Here is a 23,247-nt window from a genome sequence, read left to right on the forward strand (position 1 = left end):
GAGTCATATGAAAACCCATTACATTAGGCCAGGTGCAGATGTGTAGATGAGGTGCTATTCTGTGCCCAGAATCAAAAATATGACTTTGCAGCTAGCACAGCACCCTAGTGTCTAACTTGTTCATCCCCTTAACATACTGCTATTCTCTGGAAATATCCTCCAGCCCCTTTGCTCAAACTTCTGCATGACCACATTAGCAGTTAATCAGGCATACCCACTGCTGTCCCCAAAACAGTCTGAGCCCAAACTGGAACCTTGGACAAAAAAACTTTATAATTGTCATTGTATATAAACATCTAAGTTACCAAATAATCATTGGATTTCTAATAGGAAGACATTAATACTATATAAAATATTTGCTTCTCTTTCCAAATCAATAGCCATTAGGCATTTTCTGAGTTTGCATCTTCCAGAGAAGCCCAATCTGATAGAAACTTGAGAAGAAATTATAATAGGAAGCCTTAAACAATGCTGTCTGTTGATCAAGCATCATAATACTGCCTGGTAGAATTAACTAAAGACCACATTTAATAGAATCTTTTCTCTTTCATCTGGGTAACATTTACCAGTCTTTCCAGGGGGAGAAGAAGAAATAACAGTTGGCATTCTGGTCTGCTGAGACACATGACGCAGGCACACATTGAAGGTCAACTCCACAGTCTGTCAAGTTGTGGGAAGCATGTGAGGAGGGGCATTTGTTTCATTCTTTCATATCAAAGAAAGTATCTAATCATGTTCCTTTGAGCAAAAGGAGAAAAAAAAAATGTTGGAAAGCATCACTGTTCTTTGGATCACTTGACAGTGCATGAATTATCAACATATATGAAATTATTCATTTATGCAAAACTATAATTTGTATAGCCTCTTATTCAGCATGAGTACTACCCATGTGTGCCAAACATACATAATTGTAACTTCATTAGAAAAAATATTCAAGACAAAGTTGTCTACCCACTAATTTCTTTCCCTGCCATACATACACGTACATATAAATTGCAATAAAAAGTTCACATTTCCTTATTATAGATACTTTTGTTTAAAAAAAAAACAGAAACCAAAATGTGGGAAATATGCAATGTCCATTGCACAGGGATATTTGTGATAGTATGAACAGAATGGATACTCCCAAGCAACATCTGAAGGCTATGTGAATCCTTGAAAATGTCAGAAATTCTACATTCTTAAAAGAGTGTCATAATATAACAGAGCAAAGTGAAGGGAGAGAAATTGATATGTTCATTTTAAATATTCTTTCATATTTTAGGAAATATCGCTATAGGAAGTATCTTGATGGAGTTATATTGATCGTCCTGATTATCACACAAACATGATATTAATTCATTCAATATTTTGAAAGCTTCACAGGAAAAGGACAATGAATTGATATAAATTCAACTGTATAAATTCAATCTCTTGTAGAGAAACAATTTCTTGATTATCTGGATTATCCCAGTAATTAGGTGAATAAGGACGAGAATAAAGAAAAAACTAAAATTAAAACTTCCATCCTATTAGGCTAAACAAAACAAAATAAGAAAATAAATGGTTTTCTAAGGCCAATTCTTATGTGTCTAAAAATGATATCAGTTTTTGTGTCTTTTCCAGAGATTATGGAATGGGAGATCATGGGTGATGGTTCTAATAGCCAATGCTACTTAGTCTTTCTGACAGAAGAAATGTCATATGCGAAGTGGTGGTGGAGGGTAGCTTTCCAACTGTTTTTATGGAGGGGCACAAAGGAAAAGGTGAAGGCAGCCAAAACTATTTAAATGCAAAGACTTCATTAACGTCTGAATGTGTAGCTAGAGCAACAGAGCCCTTTATAGAGTGGATACATGCCAGGAGTACTCTCTACTTCCATTTTCTTCCTACCCAAAACTTATTCTACCTCTTAAATGAGAAGTCACTGACTGATTTGACTTTTTTTTCAGCAAGGGAGAGACTACACTCCCAAACAATCTGAGCAAGAGGCTTACCCTCACACTTTTTCTTCAAGAAGGAAAGCTTTCAGCTACAGTCTGCTTCTCCAACCCTGCCTTGTACATCTCTGGTGTTTATGGAGTCCTCAGTGCATCATCAAAGACATAACTGCTAACTCCGGGTATGTCTAATGGAGTGATCATTTGACTTGATGCAGTTGTTATTCAGAAAAGTAGAGTACTGACAAACCATCTGCTTTAGATTTTATTTTATTGTTATTTTTATTTACAAAGAGATAAGAAGAGGCAAATAACCTGAAAAGTAAAGCAGGAAACCTTCATCTCATCATATGTAGCTTTAATTTCCAGGTATTTGGGTTTATACTGACCAACCACTGAGAATATTAAAATAATATCCATTGTGAAAAAGAAAGAAGGATGTTAAATATTATTTGAAAATGAAAAAGAGTAACCCAAGTTTTATATACTTTATAAAGAGCTAGCTATAAATAAAAATTTTAGAATGACTTCTGGTTTCAGAACTGACATATCACGCATGGAAATGAAAACTGCATACATTGAAAATCAATGACTTTTTGGGTCCAGCCAAAGATTAGGATTTTAGTGCAAACCACCACTCCAAAACTGGAAGAAAACGGGCACATAGAGAGATTAACAGCTGAGATCAGTTAACCAGGAGCAGAAGCAGCTGGAGCTGCTGGTAGCACATGCAAACTATAATTTTGATGAATTACTGAAAGTTTAGTCTGTACTACCCTGAGACTGTGAAGCTGTTAGGGGTTGTAGAATTAGTGAACCCCACATCTTTAAGGACTTTAACTTCTGGTACTATTTCAGGTTTCTCATGGTGAGGAACTGCAGTTTCTCATGGTTCTCACAAAGGGAAGGGAAACATAATTGTGAAATATAACCAATTGCCAAACAAATACAACCAACTGCCAAACAAAGGACTGCTCATCCAGGAAAAAAATTTCCAGAATTTTATCCCACCTGGAAAGAGTATTCCTCCCACTCCATCTTCCACTGAACTTCTTGTTCCACTAAAGGCTAACAGCAGGGAGGGAAATGGAACACAGTCACAAAATCTTTTCTTTCCAGAAACCACTTGAGAATGCTGCAGCCAGGGGCACAGGGAAGTGAATCTAGGTGGTGATAGGGTTAAAACACTGACAATAACTGTGACATTCACAATTCAAAGACATAGTCCCACAAAAAGACTGAGATTTATTTATTATTTTAAAGATTTATTTTTTTATTTATACAAAAGCTGGGGTACAGGCCTGAGGCGCAGGAGGTGAGAGAATTCACCAAACACAGAGTGGGGAGCAGAACAGGCAGAGAGACCAAAAGCACTGCTGAGGGGAGCAGAGGGTGTGACAGGAGAGGTCTGCTGTGTCATATAGGAATCTCCCTGGCTGGCAGGGAATTGAACCCACAGTGCCGAGGCTGTGGACAGCTTCACAGCGCTTTGCTCAATCTGCTGTGCCACCAGGGAGGCCCCCCCAAAAAAGACTGAGATTTAATTGGAAGTTTATAGAACACCTTCCTTTCCCATACCCTATACCACACCAACAAGTTTCCAGCACAAATACAGTGGATTATGTTTGGGAGAGCTGAAAAAACACAGACTCTTTCTGAAAGGGAACAATCAGGGAAAGCCAAAGTCAATGGGGGAAATCAATACAAGTATTCTGAAGAAATTTGAAGCCTCTGTTATGTGCATGCTTACTACAACAAACATTAGACAAAATCCAATTCCTTGCCGGATGCCAGATTAAACTAAAACCTCCATATTAAAGACCTATTTAACCAAACAACATGTTTGGCTTTCAACAAATAATTACAAAGCATGCAAAAAGCAAGGGGAAAAACATATTCTGCAGAAACAAAACAGCTATTAGAAATAGACTCACATATAACACATAATTTGGGGATATTAGATAGGAAATTTAAAATAATGATTGATTAATATGTTAGGGTCTGTAATGAAAAGGTAGACACAATGTAAGGACAAATAGTTAATATAAGCAGAGAGATGGAGGTTCTAAAAATTAAAAAAGAAAATGTTAAGAGTCATAAGAAATTAAAAAAGAAATAAAAAAAACATTGTAACAGAAATGGAAAATATTCATTGACATCAGCAGACCTGAAATGACTGGTGAAAGAATCAGTTTGTTTGAAGACAGGGCAATAAAAATGTCCCAAACTAAAATACACAAAAGAATAAGAAAATTCAGAACATTCAAGAACTGTTGAAAAATCCAAAAGGTAGAAAATGTGAAAAATTGAAATACCAGGGAGAAGATGGAATGGTGCACAAGAAATATTCAGAATATTGAAGGATAAGAATTTTCCAAATTAATGACAGATGCAAACCAAAGATCCACAGATCCAGGAAGTTCAGCACCATGCAGAATGAAAACCACACTAAGCATTTCATATTCAAACTGCAGAAACTAAAGGCAAAGAAAGGGACAGATATTACTCAGAAATAAAGATATACAATACTGAAATGAACTTTAAATAGCTTTGCTAATTTCAGCTGTAAATGACCTCAGAATAAGGAATTTTTTCTGTTCTAAGATGGGGTATTACAAAATGGTAAGGAGAGGTTACTTAGTGATAATGTTTGAGAAAACATTGCAGCTCTAAATGTGTATGTTATTTAATAAGAGGTCAAATATATGAGGCAAAACTTATAAAACTGAATAAAGAAACATACAAATCCACTATTAATTTGTAGTCTTAAACATTCCCCTTTGTCAGCAATTGATATATCAAGGAGTCAGAAAATCAGTACAAGCAGCTAACTGGAGCAGCATTATCAACCAACTTGTTGTAAATGACATTTATGGAATACTCCATCCAATTGAGGCAGAATACACATTTTCTTCAAATTCACTTGGAACATTTATCAGTACCATATCCTGGCTCATAAAACATGATTTAAAATATTTTCAAAAGCAGAAATCATAAAAACAGAATTAAATAAAAATCAATAACATATGTAATTGGAAAATTCTAAGTTATTTGGAATTAAGCAATGCATGTCTAACAAATAGATGGGTTAAAGACAAAGCCTCAATATAAATTTTAAAATGTTTTTTAACTAAATGAAAATAAAGACAAGTAATAAAAATTTGTGAAATACGGTAAAATCAATGTTTAGTAGGAAATTACTTAGGTGAAGTGTACCAGTTCCTCGGACAAAACATACAAAAGGAAATAGCTTGAATAGCTCTGGAAAAGGCAAAAGTATAAAGAATGTTAATTTTGCACTTATTAAAATTCATAGATTTTACAGCATATTGAGTGAATCTTAATGTATGCAAGTTAAAATCATTTAGGAGGCTGAGAAATCTTAGAATGAAGTGCAGATTGTGAAAATATGATCCCACTACATTACAAAGTTATGAATTTGTATCGCTAGAAGTGGTGGAAGAAATGGTGCTGACCTAAGGAACTCTGGGAATGGGCAGTTTGTTGGAATAAGGTAAAAGGAAAGGCACACTATGTTGTTTTTGATAAAGTTGTTTCTTATAGGATTACAGGTTAAAATTCTAAAGCTACTTTAAATGTAAAATAAAAATGGACAAGTATATATTGGGAAAGTTCCTCATTATTGCAATGGGAAGTTATAAGGAAACAAGTGCAAAAGAGGCTTAAGTAATCCATGAGGTGGTAATGCTTAGATTAGGAGATATCAGTTTAAATTCATATTTAATTTAAGATAATTATGCATGATTATGTTAAGTGATATTTATAGCTTTGTGTGTGTGTGTGTGTGTATGGTTTACCACAAACCTGTATTTCTTTGCTCTGTCAGCTATGATGACCTATAAGCAATCTTACTTTAGTAACCACAATTACATTTAGAGATCACACTAGATATCTAATACTATTTTAATAAAAAGGAGTGAGGGCTTCTTGAAGAAATGGCTGATTATGTAAGTGGGGCAGGAAATGAATCTGTAGTATCAGGATAATAAGAACTGCACGTACACACACACACACACACACGATCTAAGACCTTTCAGGAAACAAATTTGATTAATTTGAGCAAAAAAAAATAGCTTTGAATTATAATCCAAAGTGAGTTTATACTGATATAAATAAATAACTAAATAGATGCATTTATACTTATAAATAAATAACTAAATAGATGCATTAAAACCCTCCCACAAATCTCATATTCAGAAAAAACTCCAAATAATTTATGCAGTTATTCCAGTCTCAAAGAGATGGAGTAATACTCCCCTCTCCTGAAGTGTGGAACTTGCTTAGTGATTTCCTTCTAAATCTGACAGAAATGGAGGACTAGAGGTAAATTTAGAATGGAAAAGCTAGTAAACACTCTCAGAGAGGAGCTCAAGATGAATGTGAATGGTGATGTCATGTTGATAGTCCATATCGACATGATGGGATGAGAACAATAATTTACCTCTGTGCTCTTCCTTCCTAAAATTCATTAGACAATCCCAAGTAAGGGACATTGCAGAAAATACTTGACCAATACACCTCAAAATTGTCAAGGTATTAAAAATAAGGAGAGGCTGAGCTATCACAGACAATATGAGCATAGGTGCTGGATAACCAAATGAATTATTGGATATTATATATCCTGGAACAGAAAAGGACATTAGACGAAAACTAAGGCAATTTGAATAAAGTGTGAACTTTAGTTACACTGTATTAATGATGGTTCATTAGTTGTGGCAAAAGTTGCCATAGTAATGTAAGATGTTAACAAAGGGGAAACTGGGGTATATGAGGTGAGGTTTATGAACACCCTGTATAGATTATCTTCACAAATTTTCTGTTAATCTAAAACTTCTCTAAAATAACATTTATTTTTAAAAAGTTACTGAAATTATAGTTAACAAAGATTATAAAATGATAGACAAAAAGAAAATAATCCCTAAAATTTTTAATATTTTAAAAAAATTACCACTAATGTATTTGGGTATTGTTTTTTTAGACTTACACATATTTTTCCCAAGTTTAAGTCCATATCCCTAAAATTTATGGTTTCTCATTATTTTAGTTTGCATTTCTTTGACTGCTAATGAGGCTGAAATGTGTTTATATACTCACTCTCCATTTTCATTTCCTTGGTGAATAACCTCTTCATATCCCTCATTTGTTGTTCTATTGTTTTTGTCTTTCATTGCATTTGTAAGAATTCTGTATATAAATAGGTTAATACGTTGTTATAATTGCTAGCAATGTTTTTCTCAGTTTGATTTAAAATTTATTTTTTTACAAAGTGACATTATTTTAATTAGAAACTGATTAAGAAGAAAAGAAAATTAGAAAATACATTTTTTGTTACATTTCAACATATAAGATTCAGTTGTGCATCATTAAAAACAGCATATGTATTACATTAATTTAGAATTAAATTAAAAATTAATTTAAAGGACAGATTTGGACTTTTTTGTTTGTTTCCCTCCCTCCCTCTCTCTTTTTCTTGCTCTTTCTTTCTTTTGCAATGAAAGTAAATTGTATTCTGCACTTTTTTAATGGGTGTATATTAGACTTTATGCTTTCAAATGCCTCCCCAACTTTAAGAATATAAATAATATTTAAGTATTTGTATGTTCAAAGTCCTAACCCATTAATGTGTTATTATGAGGTAAGAATATAACCTAAATTCATCCAAGAAAGAATTAATTAACTGACAACACTAACACTCCCAGTTGATTTCAAATTTCACTGTTATCATACTTTAAATTACTCTCATGTACTTCTTTCTCTTTCCTGTTCTTCTAATGTGTTCCTTTGATTTCAATGCCTATTCTGACACATTAATCATATTTAATATTTTATCCTTTTTGATGACTAAATTGATAACACCCTCAATAAGTTTTGCTGTTCAGCAGAGCTCAACCATTTTGAGAATATACAGATTTCAGGAAGTCCTTTATACTTTGCCTCCTGGGAAGAAGGGGGTCATGGAATTCACTAATCACACTGAGTAGAGATTCAGTGTCAAATGCTCTGGCCTTGCCTTTGTAAAAGAGGAGAACATTTCATGACTAATGGTTGTGTATATGTTAGTTCCATTTAAAAGCGAAGCAATTTAGTGACTTCTATGTTCAGATGTTAACATGTTAAGTGCAACTGATTCTCAAGTTTTAGGTCATAGACTTACCACTAAAGAGGTCTAGGATTAGTCTCCACACCAATTTGTTCCCATCTCTTTTAGGAAGCACAGGACAGCTTGCAAAACTGGTCCAAAGCTTTCTCTCTCCTTCTCCCTTTAAGTTCTTATTCTTCTGTATTACTAAAGCAAGCTCCTCTCGTGAGAAAATACTTTCGATCAGAACCTCTGCTCTCTTTTAACCTTTTTGAGTGCTTTGCTACTATCAAAGAGAAAATAGGAAAGTTAACAGAAGTATTTCCTTTCTTTGACTGAGGTTGAATTATTACTTAGCATTCTATTTGTCGATTTACTTTATAAGAGTAGAAAAACACCAAATATTTTAAAAAATAAGGAATCTTAAGTGACCTGTTGGGTTCATGATAAAGTAGAACTCATGGGTAGGATTGGTTCTTTTTCTTTTTGTTAATCTTACATCTTTGTTTTTTTTCTATATTTTCCAAAACCAGCTTTTTTACATTTGAGTTTAATGCTTCTCTGTATACAAAATGACTTTGTGACTAAGAGTCTGAAGTCTAAAGCCAGATAATGTGAACTCAACTTCTGACTCTACTACTGTGCAGATAATTATGTAAAACTGAGATATAAGACAAAAGGATCACAATGATTTTCAGCATCCCACTGGAGTGTTGTCTATAAGAACTGACCAAGGATTATTTTACTAACTAAAGGATGTATTTCATTTGATTTACAATTTAGATCAGCTGCTCTTAAACTTTTTGGCCTCAGGAAACTTTACATTTAATAAATTGTTACAGAAGGCAAATAGCTTTTGTGTAGATGTTTCTATGGATATTTATCACATTAGAAATTAAAAGTCAGAAAAGTTTAAAGTATCAGTTTTTATAAAATAATAATAGCAAACTGACTACACATTAATAGAAACAACATGTTTTAAGAAAAACTATATTTCTAAAACAAAAAATTTAAGTGAGACAAAAGTTTTATATTTTCACAGCTCTCTTTAATTTTTTGCCAAATATAAGGAAATTGAAGCTTCTGTATTTAACCAATCCCTGTGTATTGTTTTGGTTAAATTAGTTAAGAAAATTTGTCATCTTATACATGTGTAGTTGGAAAGAGATGTTTTTAATAGCATTTTCTGACAATTATGGATATTCTTTGTTAATGTACTAAAACTCTACAATCAGTTGTTGTTAAAGTTTGGTTGCAGCATGGAATCTGAAACTATGTAAGTGAACCTTTTGTGCTTTATTAAGTTATGGTACATCAGTGCATTTTGCAGGGTTTTTTTTTTTTTAAGATTTATTTATTTATGCATACAGAACTGGGGTGTAGGCCAGAGATGAGGGAGGTGAGAGGATTCACCAGAGACACAGTGGGGAGCAGAACAGGCAGATCTACTGAAATGCACTGCTGAGGGGAGCAGTGTGTGAGTCAGGAGAGGTCTGCTGCGCTATGCGGGTTTCTCCCTGGCTGGGGATTGAACTTGTGCTGCAGTGGCTGGTGATAGCTTCATGGGGTGTGTCTTAATCCCTTGTGCCACCAGGGAGGTCCTGTATTTTGCAGTTTAAATGGACTGCCTGAGCATAATTTTGTAATATCACTCATTCATCATTTGGAAATTATCAGTTCATTGAATTATGCACATATTATAAATATTGACACCTTAATTTTTTCACAGTATCGGAAAATGAAGTCTATTAATATCACCACTGACCTTACCAGAAAATCTTTAAGTATCAAGAAGTTATCAAGCTCAGTTTAGGTATGCTTTTTCCAAAATTCTAATTTTAGCTGGAAAGTTCAAAAAGTTTAGTATTATTGGGTCTTTTCCTTAAATAGTTTAGCGTTATTAGGACTTTTCCTTGAATTATTTACTTGTTTATATTTGAGAAAAATCCCTGTAAATATTTACATCAAATTGGCAATTTTTTCAAATAGTCTCAATTCATGAAAGCAATCAGTTCAGATAACAACACAAAATACTGAACAAATACTTTCTCTTAAGACTACTACGGTATTTCACTAGGCAGCAGAAATGCTTTATGTGTACTATTCATTTCATCACAAAGGATATTAAAAATATTCCCAAAAGTTTACATTAAAAAAATTAATGATCCTAACTGTTACATCTAGGACATCTTACATGAAACTGAAAATCTTTAAAAAATCTGAGTATCTGATGTTAATGAATGTAATGAATATAAATTGCTGGTACAATTTGGTATTGTTTCACCCACTGTTGTTTTTCATCATCAATACAAATCCAATAAGGTGAAAAAGGCAAATAATATGTCATTTTGCCCTAATAAGTCATTTTGACTGTAGGAGCCTTTTGAAAAAGGCTCAGGTTCTCTAAAAGTTCATGGATCACACTTCGAGATTTGTGGATTTAGATGTTAGGGTGTGTTCCAACAGAGCAAATAGTTTTTGTTGGGTAGAGCACTCAAGCCATGGGCCCACTGCTCTGAAAGGCATCACGCAGGTTAACTCTAACTTAGCAAGCATTTTTAGCTTGTTTTTCCTGAGTGACTGCAAAGCCTGTTTCTCAGATTCTTTTTTGAATCAGCTAAGCCATTTTGCTAGAGCTCTCATTGGTAAATTAAATGTATCATTTTTATTTTCTCTCCATATATTTGCTTAGTTGTTTTTCTTACCTCTAAACAACTTTTTGACATCACTATGTGATACAGAGTAAGTTGCTTCAATTTTCTGTCTTATCTGTAAAATGTAAATGTTAACAGTTACTACTGGTAAGTTATTGTAACAATCAAGTGATTAATGCATGCACTGCATTTAGGAAAGTGCTTGGCACTGCATGAATGCTTGATGAAACTGTTACCTATTACCATTTACAGTTTTAAGAAAAATCTCCCAAAAGATGTTTTTAAATAAAGATACCACCTCACACTCATGCAATTCTAGGAAAAGATTAAATTTTGATGTGACTATTTTTGAAAGCATGAAAGAAGTCCAATTTTTAGGATGTATGCTAATTTCTAAATTGAACATAACATTCCCAAAGCTCTTAGTTCATTTCACACTTCCTTCAATACAGAAAGTGAGGTAAATCCAAGGGCATGGCAAAATCTCTGTTTCTGGTGAGTTTTTCCCAGGACAAATGCTCTGTAAAATGAGGCCCAGACCCAGAAGAGGTAACCGAACAGGATTTTATTTTTAGAAAGCTCTCCGCTTCAAGGCCAGCTTTGCTCCTATTGACTCGGATATTTGCCAGTTATTGAATGAGGGCAAAATATCTGACCATGATAGAAATAAACATGGAGTCATGCGGACCCAGCCAGAATTCAGGCAAGAGTTCAGTGCAAATGAATCAGAACAGCCGTAGCCAACTACTCCTGAGCCCAGATTGCAAGGTTTACTTGTACTGATATTCGTAAAAATCGTTGGAGTGTGAACCAGGGACAAGCTACTGTTTTAAAGTTGCCTGTAGTTTTTGGTTGTTTTCTTCTTCTATTGTTTGAGGTGGAGTGAAGTTGGAGATCTTAAAATTACTAAAGCAGGAAAAGGAACATTTATATTCTGTGATTGAAACAGAAATTGTCCTGAGGTAGATTTTTTCCTTATTTCCAGGAGGCAAAAACTTGCTAGTCTTTTAAACATCTTGATGAAAGTCATTGTACTTGAGAAAACAAATTCACGGGCAGAGGCTGAGATGTTATTACATTATTGATGCAAACTGCTGTCCTGACCTCTGCCTAGATGAGCAGGACGTGTCTAGTTGTTCTTTCTCTTCCTGAGGCCAGAGAGAGGGGTAGGTCTATCAGACCAATAAAAGAGAGGACTAGGTAAAAATTCAATCTTATTTTCTATTAAAAAAAAAAAAGAAGAAAAATATAATTTGCTTTTTCCTTTAACATGGATGATTTTTTAAAATTAATGACTTGGAAGAGTTTTGACTTCCTGACTCTATATTGGTAAAGCCTTATAAATTCTTCAGATTAATGGCAAATTTGGGACAATCTCTGTTCAGTTCCACTCATGGATGAATTGAAAGATTTCAGAGCTTTTTAAATTTTCGTGTCATAGGTAGTCTTAAATTCCCTTTATTGATGATGTGTACTGATTTTTGTCATTGTTTTGATCTTCATGCTGTCTTGCTAATGTTTTTTGTCAAACCAAAAATTTAAAGCTTTCTAAAGTATGTTTATGTGGGTCACTCTTACTCACTAATGAAATTATCAGATAATTCAAGGGCTTCTTTAATTCTTCTCAAAATTTATCATATCCTCTTAATGAACTGCCCCTTTTGGTATAATATGAAAAAGTGTATTATTCTTATATATTTCTTATATTTCATTATTTTTTTCTGTATTTTTCTAAATTATTTGAAAGGTAAAAACTAAGGTGTCCTTTTTATATGTCCAAATGAAAATTGTTTTCTCAAACTATGCCAAGATGTATTTCCAATTCCCTATTTGTATAACTGACGTTTTTCAACTTTGTGACTCTCATTGATGGAAATGTGTCACATCATGTTGCAAGTTCTAAGTAACCTGGTAACAGGCAGGCTCTACTCTTACTTAGACCTGATTAAGAAAAATCAAAGTTTAAAATACTCCATACACAAAAATTAATGTGACATGAATTAGAGACTTGAATGTAGGACAACAACACATAAAATGCTCAGGAAAAGAATAGAGAAAACTCTTTGATATTGGTCTTGACAATTTTTTAATATGGCACCAAAAAATATAAGCAAATAAAGCAAACATAAGCAAGTGGGACTATATCAAACTAAAAAGTTTCTGCACAGCACAGGAAACCATCAACAAAATGAAAAAGTCACTTACGAAATGGGAGAAAATATTTTCAAAACATTTATCTGATAGGGCCTCCCCAGTGGCGCAGGGTTGAGCGCTGGCTTGCGAAGCTGCCCGCAGCCTCTGCAGCACCAGTTCGATCCCCAGTTGCTCCACGGCCACCGGAGGAGGGTCCCACATGGCACGCAGACCTCTCCTGCCTCCCGCTGCTCCCCTCAGCAGTGTACTTTGTCCTTCTGCCTGCTTTGCTCCCCGCTCTGGCTCTGGTGAATTCTCTCACCCTCCCGCGCTTCTGACTGTACTCAGTGCTTGTAGAAATAAATAAATAAATAATAAAAAAAAGAAAAAAAAAAAAGAAAGTACACTTTGAGAGAAAGTATCATTAGAAATAAAGAGGAACACTTCTGATAAAAAGAACAATAAAAAATTATCTGATAAAGGCTTAATATCCCAAATATATAAGGAACTCATAGAACTCAATAGAAAAAAATATACAAGTGATTTTAAAGGGGCAAAGGACCTGGACATTTTCTTAAACAAGATATACAAATGGCCAAAAAGTGAATGAAAATATGGTCAACATCACTAATGAACAGTGAAATGCACATCAAAGCCACAATAAGTTATCACCTCACATATTAGAATGGCTGATATCAAAAAGAGGTTACAAAGACTGATGAGGGTGTAGAGGAAAGGGAACAGTTTTGTCCTGTTTCAATGTAAAATGGTAGCATCAATATGGAAAACAGTACAAAGCTTCCTCAAGAAGTTAAAACTAGAATTACCATATGATCTAGCAATTCCGCTTCTGTGTGTATGTCCAAAGGAAATGACATAAATATCTCAGAGATATCTGTAGTCCTGTGTTCTTTGCAAATATATTAATAACAGCCAAAATATGGAAATAGTCTAAGTTAAAGTCCAATTTTGTTTGGTAGTAAACCTGGACAAGTGAAAGAAAATGCTCCATTTAAAGCTGAACAAAATGAGTGAGAACCCTCTACCGTCGTTCTCATCAGATCTGAGGAAAAAAAAAAAAAAAAAAGAAAATGCTCCATTTACAAGAACTCCTAAAAAACAAAATGTAAGTTACAATATAGTGAAACTTTTTCAACTAGAGTTGAATGACATAGTTCAATAATGAAACAATGGTTTAGCAGTAACTTCAGGTATTAAGGAGACATTTTTTTCTCCACTGAGATTTAAGAAACATCCTGCATATAACTATTTTTATATTGCAATCCGACCTTTCACCCTACCCTTGGTGTCAAGTTATATGGTAATTTGGAACAGTGAGTAGTCCAATAAGCCAAACTAATAGACTTGCTAACTCAACTTCCCTAGGTTGTTCCCTGCTATAGGTACCTATTGCTTTATAACGAAATGTCCCAAAATATAGCAGAGTAAATGATGAATATTTTCCATTTTGTAATTTCTATGACTCTCATAGAATCTGGGCATAGCTTAGTTGGATGCCTCTATTTCAAGGTCTCTCATATTTTTGGCCAAAGCTGCACTCTCATCTGAGGGTTTGACCTGGGAAATGTCTCCCAGAGGGATTCCAGGCTCACTTTGGTGGTTGTTGGTAGGCCTTGGAGGATCCTTTTCAAACCCAATTATGTGGGCTTCTCCACATAACATGACAGTGGATTCCCTAAAAATAGCTGTTCAAGAAAGAGCAAGAGACAGTTCCATCCCATCATTTCTGCCATTTTGTATTCATTAGAAGTGAGTCACTAAGTTCAAACCATAGCCAAGGAGAGGAGATGACACAAAGGACCCTTTTTAGAAACCGCCTATCACACCTCCCAAATAAGCAAATGTGAGAAAAAGAAGTCAGAATAGAAAGAAATAACATTCTTAACAAATTGAAATGAAACATCTTATTTTTCCACATCTTACAATAACATGTAGCCACACAACCATGTTTTTAGGGTCACTAGAATACCTGGGGAATATGCAAGTGAGGGGGCCTGAAACTTGAGCCCCATTACATTTATAGTAACGTCCCCTCTGTTTATACTTTTCCTAGGACAGTACGGGCACCATGAATTTTCGAGGAGTCTTTGTTTCAAACTTTAATTGTTTTGTTTTGTAATTCCTAGCCACCTTTACCTTGTTCCCCCACAGACCCTACTGTGCCATGCAGTGGACTCCTTGGCTAACTTCTCCTGCTTAATGATGTCACAGGCTAGAACTTGAGTTGTCAGCATTTAGTGATGAATGCACTTCAAAATGAAGTACAATATATAAAGCCAAGTGCTCACGCTTATGGTTTGAGAAAATCAGGGTCCCTCTAGTCTTGGTCTCTGCATCCCAGGCTCACCAGTGACCATTTTCCCGGTCATGAGAAAGTGATAAGGGAAAAGAAATATGAAACAACAGTAACTGCTAGTTCAGGGGTGTTATTCCAAGTGGGCCATTGGGAATCCTCTCTCAGATGGACCCAGCTGTAATGTTGAATAACATACATAACACAATAGTTATTACACACTGGGCACTATTGTACTTGTGCAAAAGTTACTCATTTAGTCCCTGTGGCAATTCTGTGAAGCAAGCAGTATTGCTGTCTCTACTTTCAGATGAGGCAGTAGAATCTAGAGAGACACATATGTTGTCCTTTATTACATGGCTGCACTATAGAGTTAGAATTTAAACACACATAGTCTAGTTATATACACCCCCACGATACTGAAATATCATAAATCCTATATTCCAAATGTAGGGTGTCTTACAAATTAGGGGCCTATTTCAGATTCTGAAATTCCCAAAATAGACCCATTCGCTTGGAAATATAAATGATACTTTTTCTCTTTTATACTAAGTAATCATGAACAAGTTTCACAACTTGCTCTTTGCTGAACTTCTAGGTGATTTCCCTCTGCAGGTTCTCAAGTCCTAACACCATGCAGGACGTGGTGCATGTCCCTTCTTCTCTTTTCCCTTTTCCACCTCTCTCCACATTCCAGGGCCTTTATGCTATACTGTACCTCATTCTTTAGTTCCACAAAGCAATATAAATCACCCTGTTCCTTTGTTCCTCCAATAAAGTTGCTTGATAAACACAAACAGTAGAACAGTAGAAATGTTCTTGAGATTAGGGCCACAAAAATCAGCCTGAAGTATGATGATGTTCTTGGGATTTCCTGGAGTGATATCTCCTATCTTGCAAGGACATGGTACTTTTGTGTTTCAACAGCAATATTTAAATGAGTGAGTTCTCAGCTGCTCAGTTTACTGGCTAAATCTTCACGGGCACATTTTGCTCCTCTGCATTGTTTAATACTATAGTATTTGATTTATTTTAGGACATGATGCAAATTTCTATCTGACACTTTTTCTCAGTATTCAGAAATGAGTATTTGCTTGAGAAACAGCCAGAGGAAAATAGCTCAGCTGTGCCCACGTTCATTTGTGGGAATAGGATTAAAATAGAACAAAATAAAGTGATGGCCATACTTTCTGCTCCTTTTTCACACATTTTCTGGAGCATAGATGGAAGTTAAGCCTCTTCCATAGTTTCAGAATTCACAGAAACTTTTACTGAATCACTGATTCTGACAATTTTCCATGAATCTCTGAGAAAACACAGGAATAAACTTCAGAGTGGGTCCTCTGGGAGACTGAACTTGGATAGACGCCTGAGACTTCATGTGACTCCATGAAGACAGATGTGGCTCATTTATCCACAGAATTGCTTCTTTCCTGTTTTGCTTTCTTACATGTAACCTTCAGAGAGTTCCTTCCACAACCGTCCATAAACCTTGACCAAAGTTTCTGGAATCAGGCAAAAGTGTCCCTGGGAGGAAGGTAACACCATGCTCCTTATACTTATGTGGGGGAGAGTCTCTCCTCACATTTTTTTTGGGGGGGGCAATGACAATCAAGCAGATGAGCATTTTGGAAACTGCACTGATATAACACATTTCCTTATGGAAAACATCTGTCTTCAGGGCCCCAAATTTTATTACTCATTTATAATGAACCTACAAGATTTGAAGGAGATCTGCTCAGCAGCTGCTAAAATCACATTTATCAATAACATTCTTAATTCTTTGTACCAAATACACCTCTGCAATGGCTGCTTTGTTTTATCCCCAGCTCCTTTGGATTTATCACACTTTGTTGCTCTAATTTCTGGATTCAGATAGTTTGCACAGTTTTCACATTTGACAAGCTCCCTGTCTCAGTTTCACTGTTGCTTCCACATCTGTTTCTCACTTCGTTCCAGAAACAGATGTGGCCATTCCAAAAATTGATTTGCCAAGTATAATTTATAATTTCTGTGTTATCATGGATATAATCTTTGGGATCTAGAAAGCTTTGTGAAATATTTATGGACTGGTATTTTCATCCCAATCCTTATTCTTGAAACACTTTTTGGAGAGCCTTCTTTGTTTGTTTGTTTGTTTCTTACACACAGATAAGAACTTTAAGGGAAGAAACTCGGTCAATTAGTGCCATAGAGTTACTCATGTAATAAATTTTGTCTTCAATGTTAGCAGTAAAAAAAGGTCCGGACATCAGAAAGGCTGTGTTTGGACACAGATCAGAAAGTGGAATGGTAGGATGGCAATGGAGAACTGATCCAATTATTAGTATGCCCAGGAGAGAGATGGTTACTCCAGCCAAAATGGGTTATCTCAACTGCAGGAGCTGCTCTGTAAGTAAAGACAGCAAATGCTCAAAATGCGCTGTGTAGATGAGTCTCTTGCCTGCCTAACCTTTCAGCACAAATGTAGGATTTTGTCCATTGTTCTATGGTTAAGGGTTCCAGATCCTAAGAGTTCAGCAAGAGCAGGGCATGACCTGAGACCACATAACAAAGATAATCAGATTAGGTATTCAGAACACGGTCCTAGGCAACCGTGGTCCGAGACAACACAATTGCAAATCTTGATGCATAGAATTGGGAAAATAGATAAAATGGTGGGAAAGGCATAGTAATGTGTATATATTATTAGAATCAGACTAAGCAGTCAGGGTGCCAATTGCTAATACCAATTTCTTATCAATCCATTTCTATGTTCACAGAAGTTCTCAAAAAAAGAAAAGACTCAAACCTCTCTTAAAATACTCTAATAATGTTAGCACAGCTAAAAATTTAAAATGCTTCAGGAGCTCAATGTACTTCTCTTGTCTTCTCCCCTCCCTCCAGTAGCACTGGCTTTTGCATCAGAGATCATTGGCTTTTCTTCCCAGGGCTGCTCGCCAGCTGAGAATTCAAATGTAGGGTGGAGCAAGGACCACAGAGAGGCAAGAGAGAGAGAGCAGGTCTTGCAACAGTGCACAGTTCCCCCTTACTCCCTTCCACAGACCAGAACAGTATTCCCGTTGTTCTGGGTAGAAAAAAAGAATTTTCTTCCTCTTCTGTGTTCCACTCCCCACCTCACTTCTCCACATCTGGGATCTCAGACCAGCCAGGGGGATTGGAAGTGGAATTTAAGATGTGCTGAGTTGCTTCCTGGAGGGAAATAGAAGCTGTGGCCCACAACTAAAATAAATTAGGCTTTTCTAAGTTGGGCAAGGGAGGGACAGTTATCTAAGAAAGACTGCACACCATTGGAGAGTTTTTTCATTTTGCTGGGCACCAAACATGAATTTGTGGGCACTAGGGTTCGTACCTCCACCCTTCCTGGCCTCTTTGGTATTTCTACATGTTTACAGCTGCTACGCTTCCATGCTGGGATCATGCGCTGTGTGTTAACACCTACCCTGGGTGTGTGAGCTGAGCAGCTGTCCAGCATGTGTTTCCAATGGTCTGGAGTATGTTCTCGTCAGAGCGTGTCCACAAGAATTTAGTAAAATACTTCACCCTGTCTTTCCCTTATAGTCCTCCCTACACATGCATGTGGGGGCTGTGAACTGAGTGTGTGAAACAGGAGGAGTGAAATGAAATCTGCCCCTTGAGTGGATGCAGGAGGTTTTTATTTGGGGTGGGGAGGGATGCAAAGGAAACTTCTAAAATCTTCAAGGGAGCAATGAACCAGCAACCCATTAAATTGTGTGGCTGTGGGTATAATGAAATTGCCTCAATAGTCTAATCTTTCAAAATGTGCTTGACCTGTGATTTGCCAAAATCCAAACGCATTGGGAATTTAGTCTTTTTCTTCCTCCCTCCCCTCCCTACCCCTTCTCTCACATGGTCAGAGACCCAGGGGCCTCAAACCCCTTTCAGTTTCCCAATGTTTTAGGAATAAATGCTGGAAGAACAGAACACTATTTAGCAAGTGCTTCTGCATCGGGATAGAGTGATTTCATCATTAATGCAAAGCTCTAGTGAGAGTGCTTGGTTGCTTTGAAGCAGCTTACTTCCTACCATGAGCCAACCATGCTCTCAGTTAATATTTGAAATGCAACAAAAAATAAAATGTATGCTTCCTTTTTTCTTACGTCCCCCCTTCCCCACCCCCAGTGATCAAAATACACACTTTTTAAAGTTGATATTAAAATGGCATTGAGACAACTGATAATAATTGAGTATCCACTTATTTGCAAGGACTAATTTGCATAAAAAGCCAGCTCTTCCTTGTGTTTGTGAATCAGTTCTCCCAAGATTTTCTTAGCCTGTTGCCCTGCTCAGTCATGATGACCTTCTTGGTGCTGCCCCAGGCACAGAGCACGTGACTGCTTCATTCAGAGAGGACTTCTGTGTAGCTGAGGTCATTAAGGAAGGCAAGCTTAAGGGTCTAAACTCTGCGGGTGTTCTCAAAATGGAATTTAACTGATTTTTTTTTAAATAAGGGAGGCTTTTTTTAAAGCATCTGTTTACACTAGGAAAGGACAGCAAGGTTCGATTGAAACTTAAAATGAAGAAGATAAAATGTATGTAAAGACTTCTTTTCTAAGATGCATATAAGGGAATTTTGTGTGTATTATAAAGCAGTAAGTTCTATCTTTTAGAAGATAGAAAAATTAGCTTTTTGTAAGATTATCAAAAAGATGAGAATGTTAGTATTTTTGGACAGGTACTCTTTTATTTTTTTTCTTTTAAGATTTATTTTATTTATACAAGAACTAGGGTATAGGCCAGATGGGTGGGAGGGTAAGAGGATTTACCAGAGACAGAGCGGGAAACAGAACTGGCAGACTGACGAAATGCACAGCTGAGGGGAGTAGCGCGTGAGACAGGAGAGTTCTGCTAGCCATGTGGGATTCTCGCCGGCTGGCCGGGATCGAACCGGTGCTGCGGAGGCTGTGGACAGCTTCACAGTGCGACACTCCACCGCCTGACCACCAGGGAGGCCCGAACAGATAGTGCTTTATAGAAATATTTCAATTTTAATTTAATGTAGGTGAAAAATCACTCCTCTCTTTCATTTTCTCTCACTCCAAATATATATATATAACTATTATCAAATTATCTAATTTTATATTATAATGTTTGATATTATATATAATTTGATAATAATTTTGTAATAATTCAATACATATTTTGGTGTAAATTTAATTATACATGCTATGCAATACTATAACAGTTACTTTCTGCTCAACTTAATTGGTTTGAAAATTTTAAATAAGCAAGATTTAATAATCCTTTTACTATCCATGGAGAAAAGATATTTTTCTTCTTTTTTCTCTAGTAGGCTTAATTTTTCCATGTCTACCACCATCATCACCAAAAGCAAATGAATAGAAGAGTAAGTTCCCACCTGGTTGATTTGTCTCCATATTCATTCTCTCTCTCTCTCTCTCTCTCTCTCTCTCTCCCTCACCAGAACAAGGGTCTACAAAATTTTCTGTTAAGGCCAGATAGTAAATATTTTCATCTTTGCAATCGTGCTATCTCTGTGGCTACTAATCCACTCTTGCAATGTAGTGCAAAATCAGACATCATCATTAATAAACAAGTAGGCATGACTATGTTACAATAAAACTTTTATTATACAAACAGCCAGAAAGTCAGGTTTGACTTAGAGAGTCTACTTATTCATCCTTTCCGTAAACCTAAAGATCTACCCCGATCAAAGTATTTCACCAGATATATGCCTGAGAGTGTTAAATATCCTTTACAAATTGAAATTCTATTAACGTTTGTCCTTTTTATGGTAATTTTCATTCATTAACAAGAAAAAAGATTTACCATTGCTTTTTGTGTTTTTGTCACCAATAGGCAATATATATATTTTTTGTTAGATGTTTGGTCAAGAACACAATTTCAATTTGAATAGCTTTTTTTGGTGGGGGGGGCAGGATGTGCTCAAAAGTGATTCACTTTATAACATTGTATCCAAGAGAACATTTGGGTAAAAACAGCAGAAATTATTGTATTATATTAAGGAGAAATATTTCAGTCTATCTATATTAGAATGTAAAGGTGACTGCATTCAATTTCAAAGAATATCATAACAAATTACTGTAATCTGAGTGTCTTAAAACAACTGAAATGTATTCATATAGTTTGTTAGAATTCCAAAGTTCGGTGTCAACAGAGCTACGCACGTTTTGTAGACTCCAGGAAAGAATTCTTTCTTGCATTTTCCAGCTTCTGGTGGTCACCAGCAACCGCTGGCATGCCTTGGCTTGTGGCAACATAACTCCACACTCTGCCTCCATCTTCACATAATCACCTTTCTTTTGTGTGTGTCTATATACAAATTCCCCTTTTCTATAAGGACACTAGTTGTTGGGTTAAGGTTCACCCTAATGACCTTATCTAAATTTGATTATATCTGTAAAGACCCTTTATCCAAATAAAGTCACATTCACAGGCACTAGGAGTTAGGATTTCAATATAAATTCAACAAAAGTCAATCTAGTGTGGTGGTCACAAAGGAAATAACCAAGGGTTTGAATATAGCAGAATCATTCTTGTCAGACAAAATGAATTCTGGTCTCTAAATTTAAATCTGTTTTGAAGAATAATAATATGCTTCTAGATGTAATCATTTGTGACTCTAATTTGAGCCAATCTCACTATTGTAAGAGCCTAGCTATTTAATGAAAAATGCTAACTGCACACCACATACTGATCCTGAGAAATTCGCTCATTTATTATTTGCTGATCAGTAACAAAAACTCTAAGTGACTAAGGATAATCCAATTGTTAGTTGAATTCTTACTTGAACAAGGTAATTATGAATAATTCAAAATGTTCAAATAATTCAAAATGACATTCAACAAAAATTATACTGCCCAGTCCTGAACTTCTGCTTTTGTTTCTCAAGTACCTTCCCTTGGGACAATTGCCATTACCAGTTTCTAGTGCATGCACAAACATGTGTGTGTATGTGCCCATGTGTATGTGTATATGTGTGTGTGTCAGTATATAATATATATAAAATCCCTTGTATATATACATTATATATAATATATATAATTCCTTGTCTTTTTATACATTCAAATTGTGTGCTTTGTTCTGCACCTTTTTTTCCTTCTTGGCAACTATTTCATATTAATACATACAGATTCTCCTGATTTGTTTAACCACACATATGTCATTATATGGATAAACTATAAATCATGTTTTTCACATTTCCAAATTGAAAATTGCTATCCATTTTTTTTTATCTACTGTTCTGTTTGTTGTTATTTCATTATCAGATAAATGCTTCAAAAATATCTTTGCAGGCACTTCTTAAAAATATCATCAAATGTGTAAAAAGGTAAAATTTCTAGAACAAAGGATATGTAAATTTTAACTTAATAAGTAAACAACTGTCTTTCAAAGGCATCATGGCAATTCCCACCTGCAGCAACAATGGTTGTTTCTGTTTACCAATGGCCTTAACTAAAATAGCATCTAATAATTTCCTCTGTGCCAAAATGACAGATAAAAAATTATAATTCATTTATCATTTTGCTTTGAATTTTCTTAATCATGAATGTGGTTGCTTTTTTTCATCTGAATATTTAAAAGCCACTTGGACTGTGAAACATCTATTTATGTCCTTACTATTCTTCTCTTATATTGTTGATATTTTGAAATTGAAATTGAATTTAAAAAGTATTATTTTATCAAAAATGTTGCAGATAATTTTTCCAATTTGTTAACTTATTAAGTAACTATTTTCACATCTAAAAACATTTCATTTTTCCAATCAATATTCCTAGTGCTTCTGGTTTTTGGCATGCTGGTTTGTGGCCCTACACTGAAATTATATTTTTTAAAAACTATCCTGGGCCTCCCCAGTGTCACAGTGGGTTGAGGGCCACGCTGTGAAGCTGTCCGCAGCCTCTGCAGCACAAGTTTGATTCCTGGCTAGCTAGGGAGATTCCCACATGGCACAGCAGCCCTCTGCAGTGTCTTCGGACCTTCTGCCTGTTCTGCTCCCTGCTCTGTCTCTGGTGAATCCTCTCACCCTCCCGTGCCTCTGGCCTGTACCCCAGCTCTTGTACAAAAATAAATAAATCTTTAAAAAACTATCTTATATCTTCTCATTTTTTTTTTTTTTTTTTT

At 35.5% G+C, this 23,247-nt stretch overlaps 1 pseudogene; it reads left to right on the forward strand.

The window, feature by feature from the left end:
* The first annotated feature begins 13,776 nt into the window (after nt 1–13,776).
* Nucleotides 13,777–13,878, forward strand: LOC119256428 (small nucleolar RNA SNORD116; annotated as a pseudogene).
* Nucleotides 13,879–23,247: the final 9,369 nt, after the last annotated feature.

This window comes from Talpa occidentalis, unplaced genomic scaffold (genome assembly GCF_014898055.3).
Source record: "Talpa occidentalis isolate TD23 unplaced genomic scaffold, MPIMG_talOcc4v2.1 talOcc4.3, whole genome shotgun sequence".
Lineage (NCBI taxonomy): Eukaryota > Metazoa > Chordata > Mammalia > Eulipotyphla > Talpidae > Talpa > Talpa occidentalis.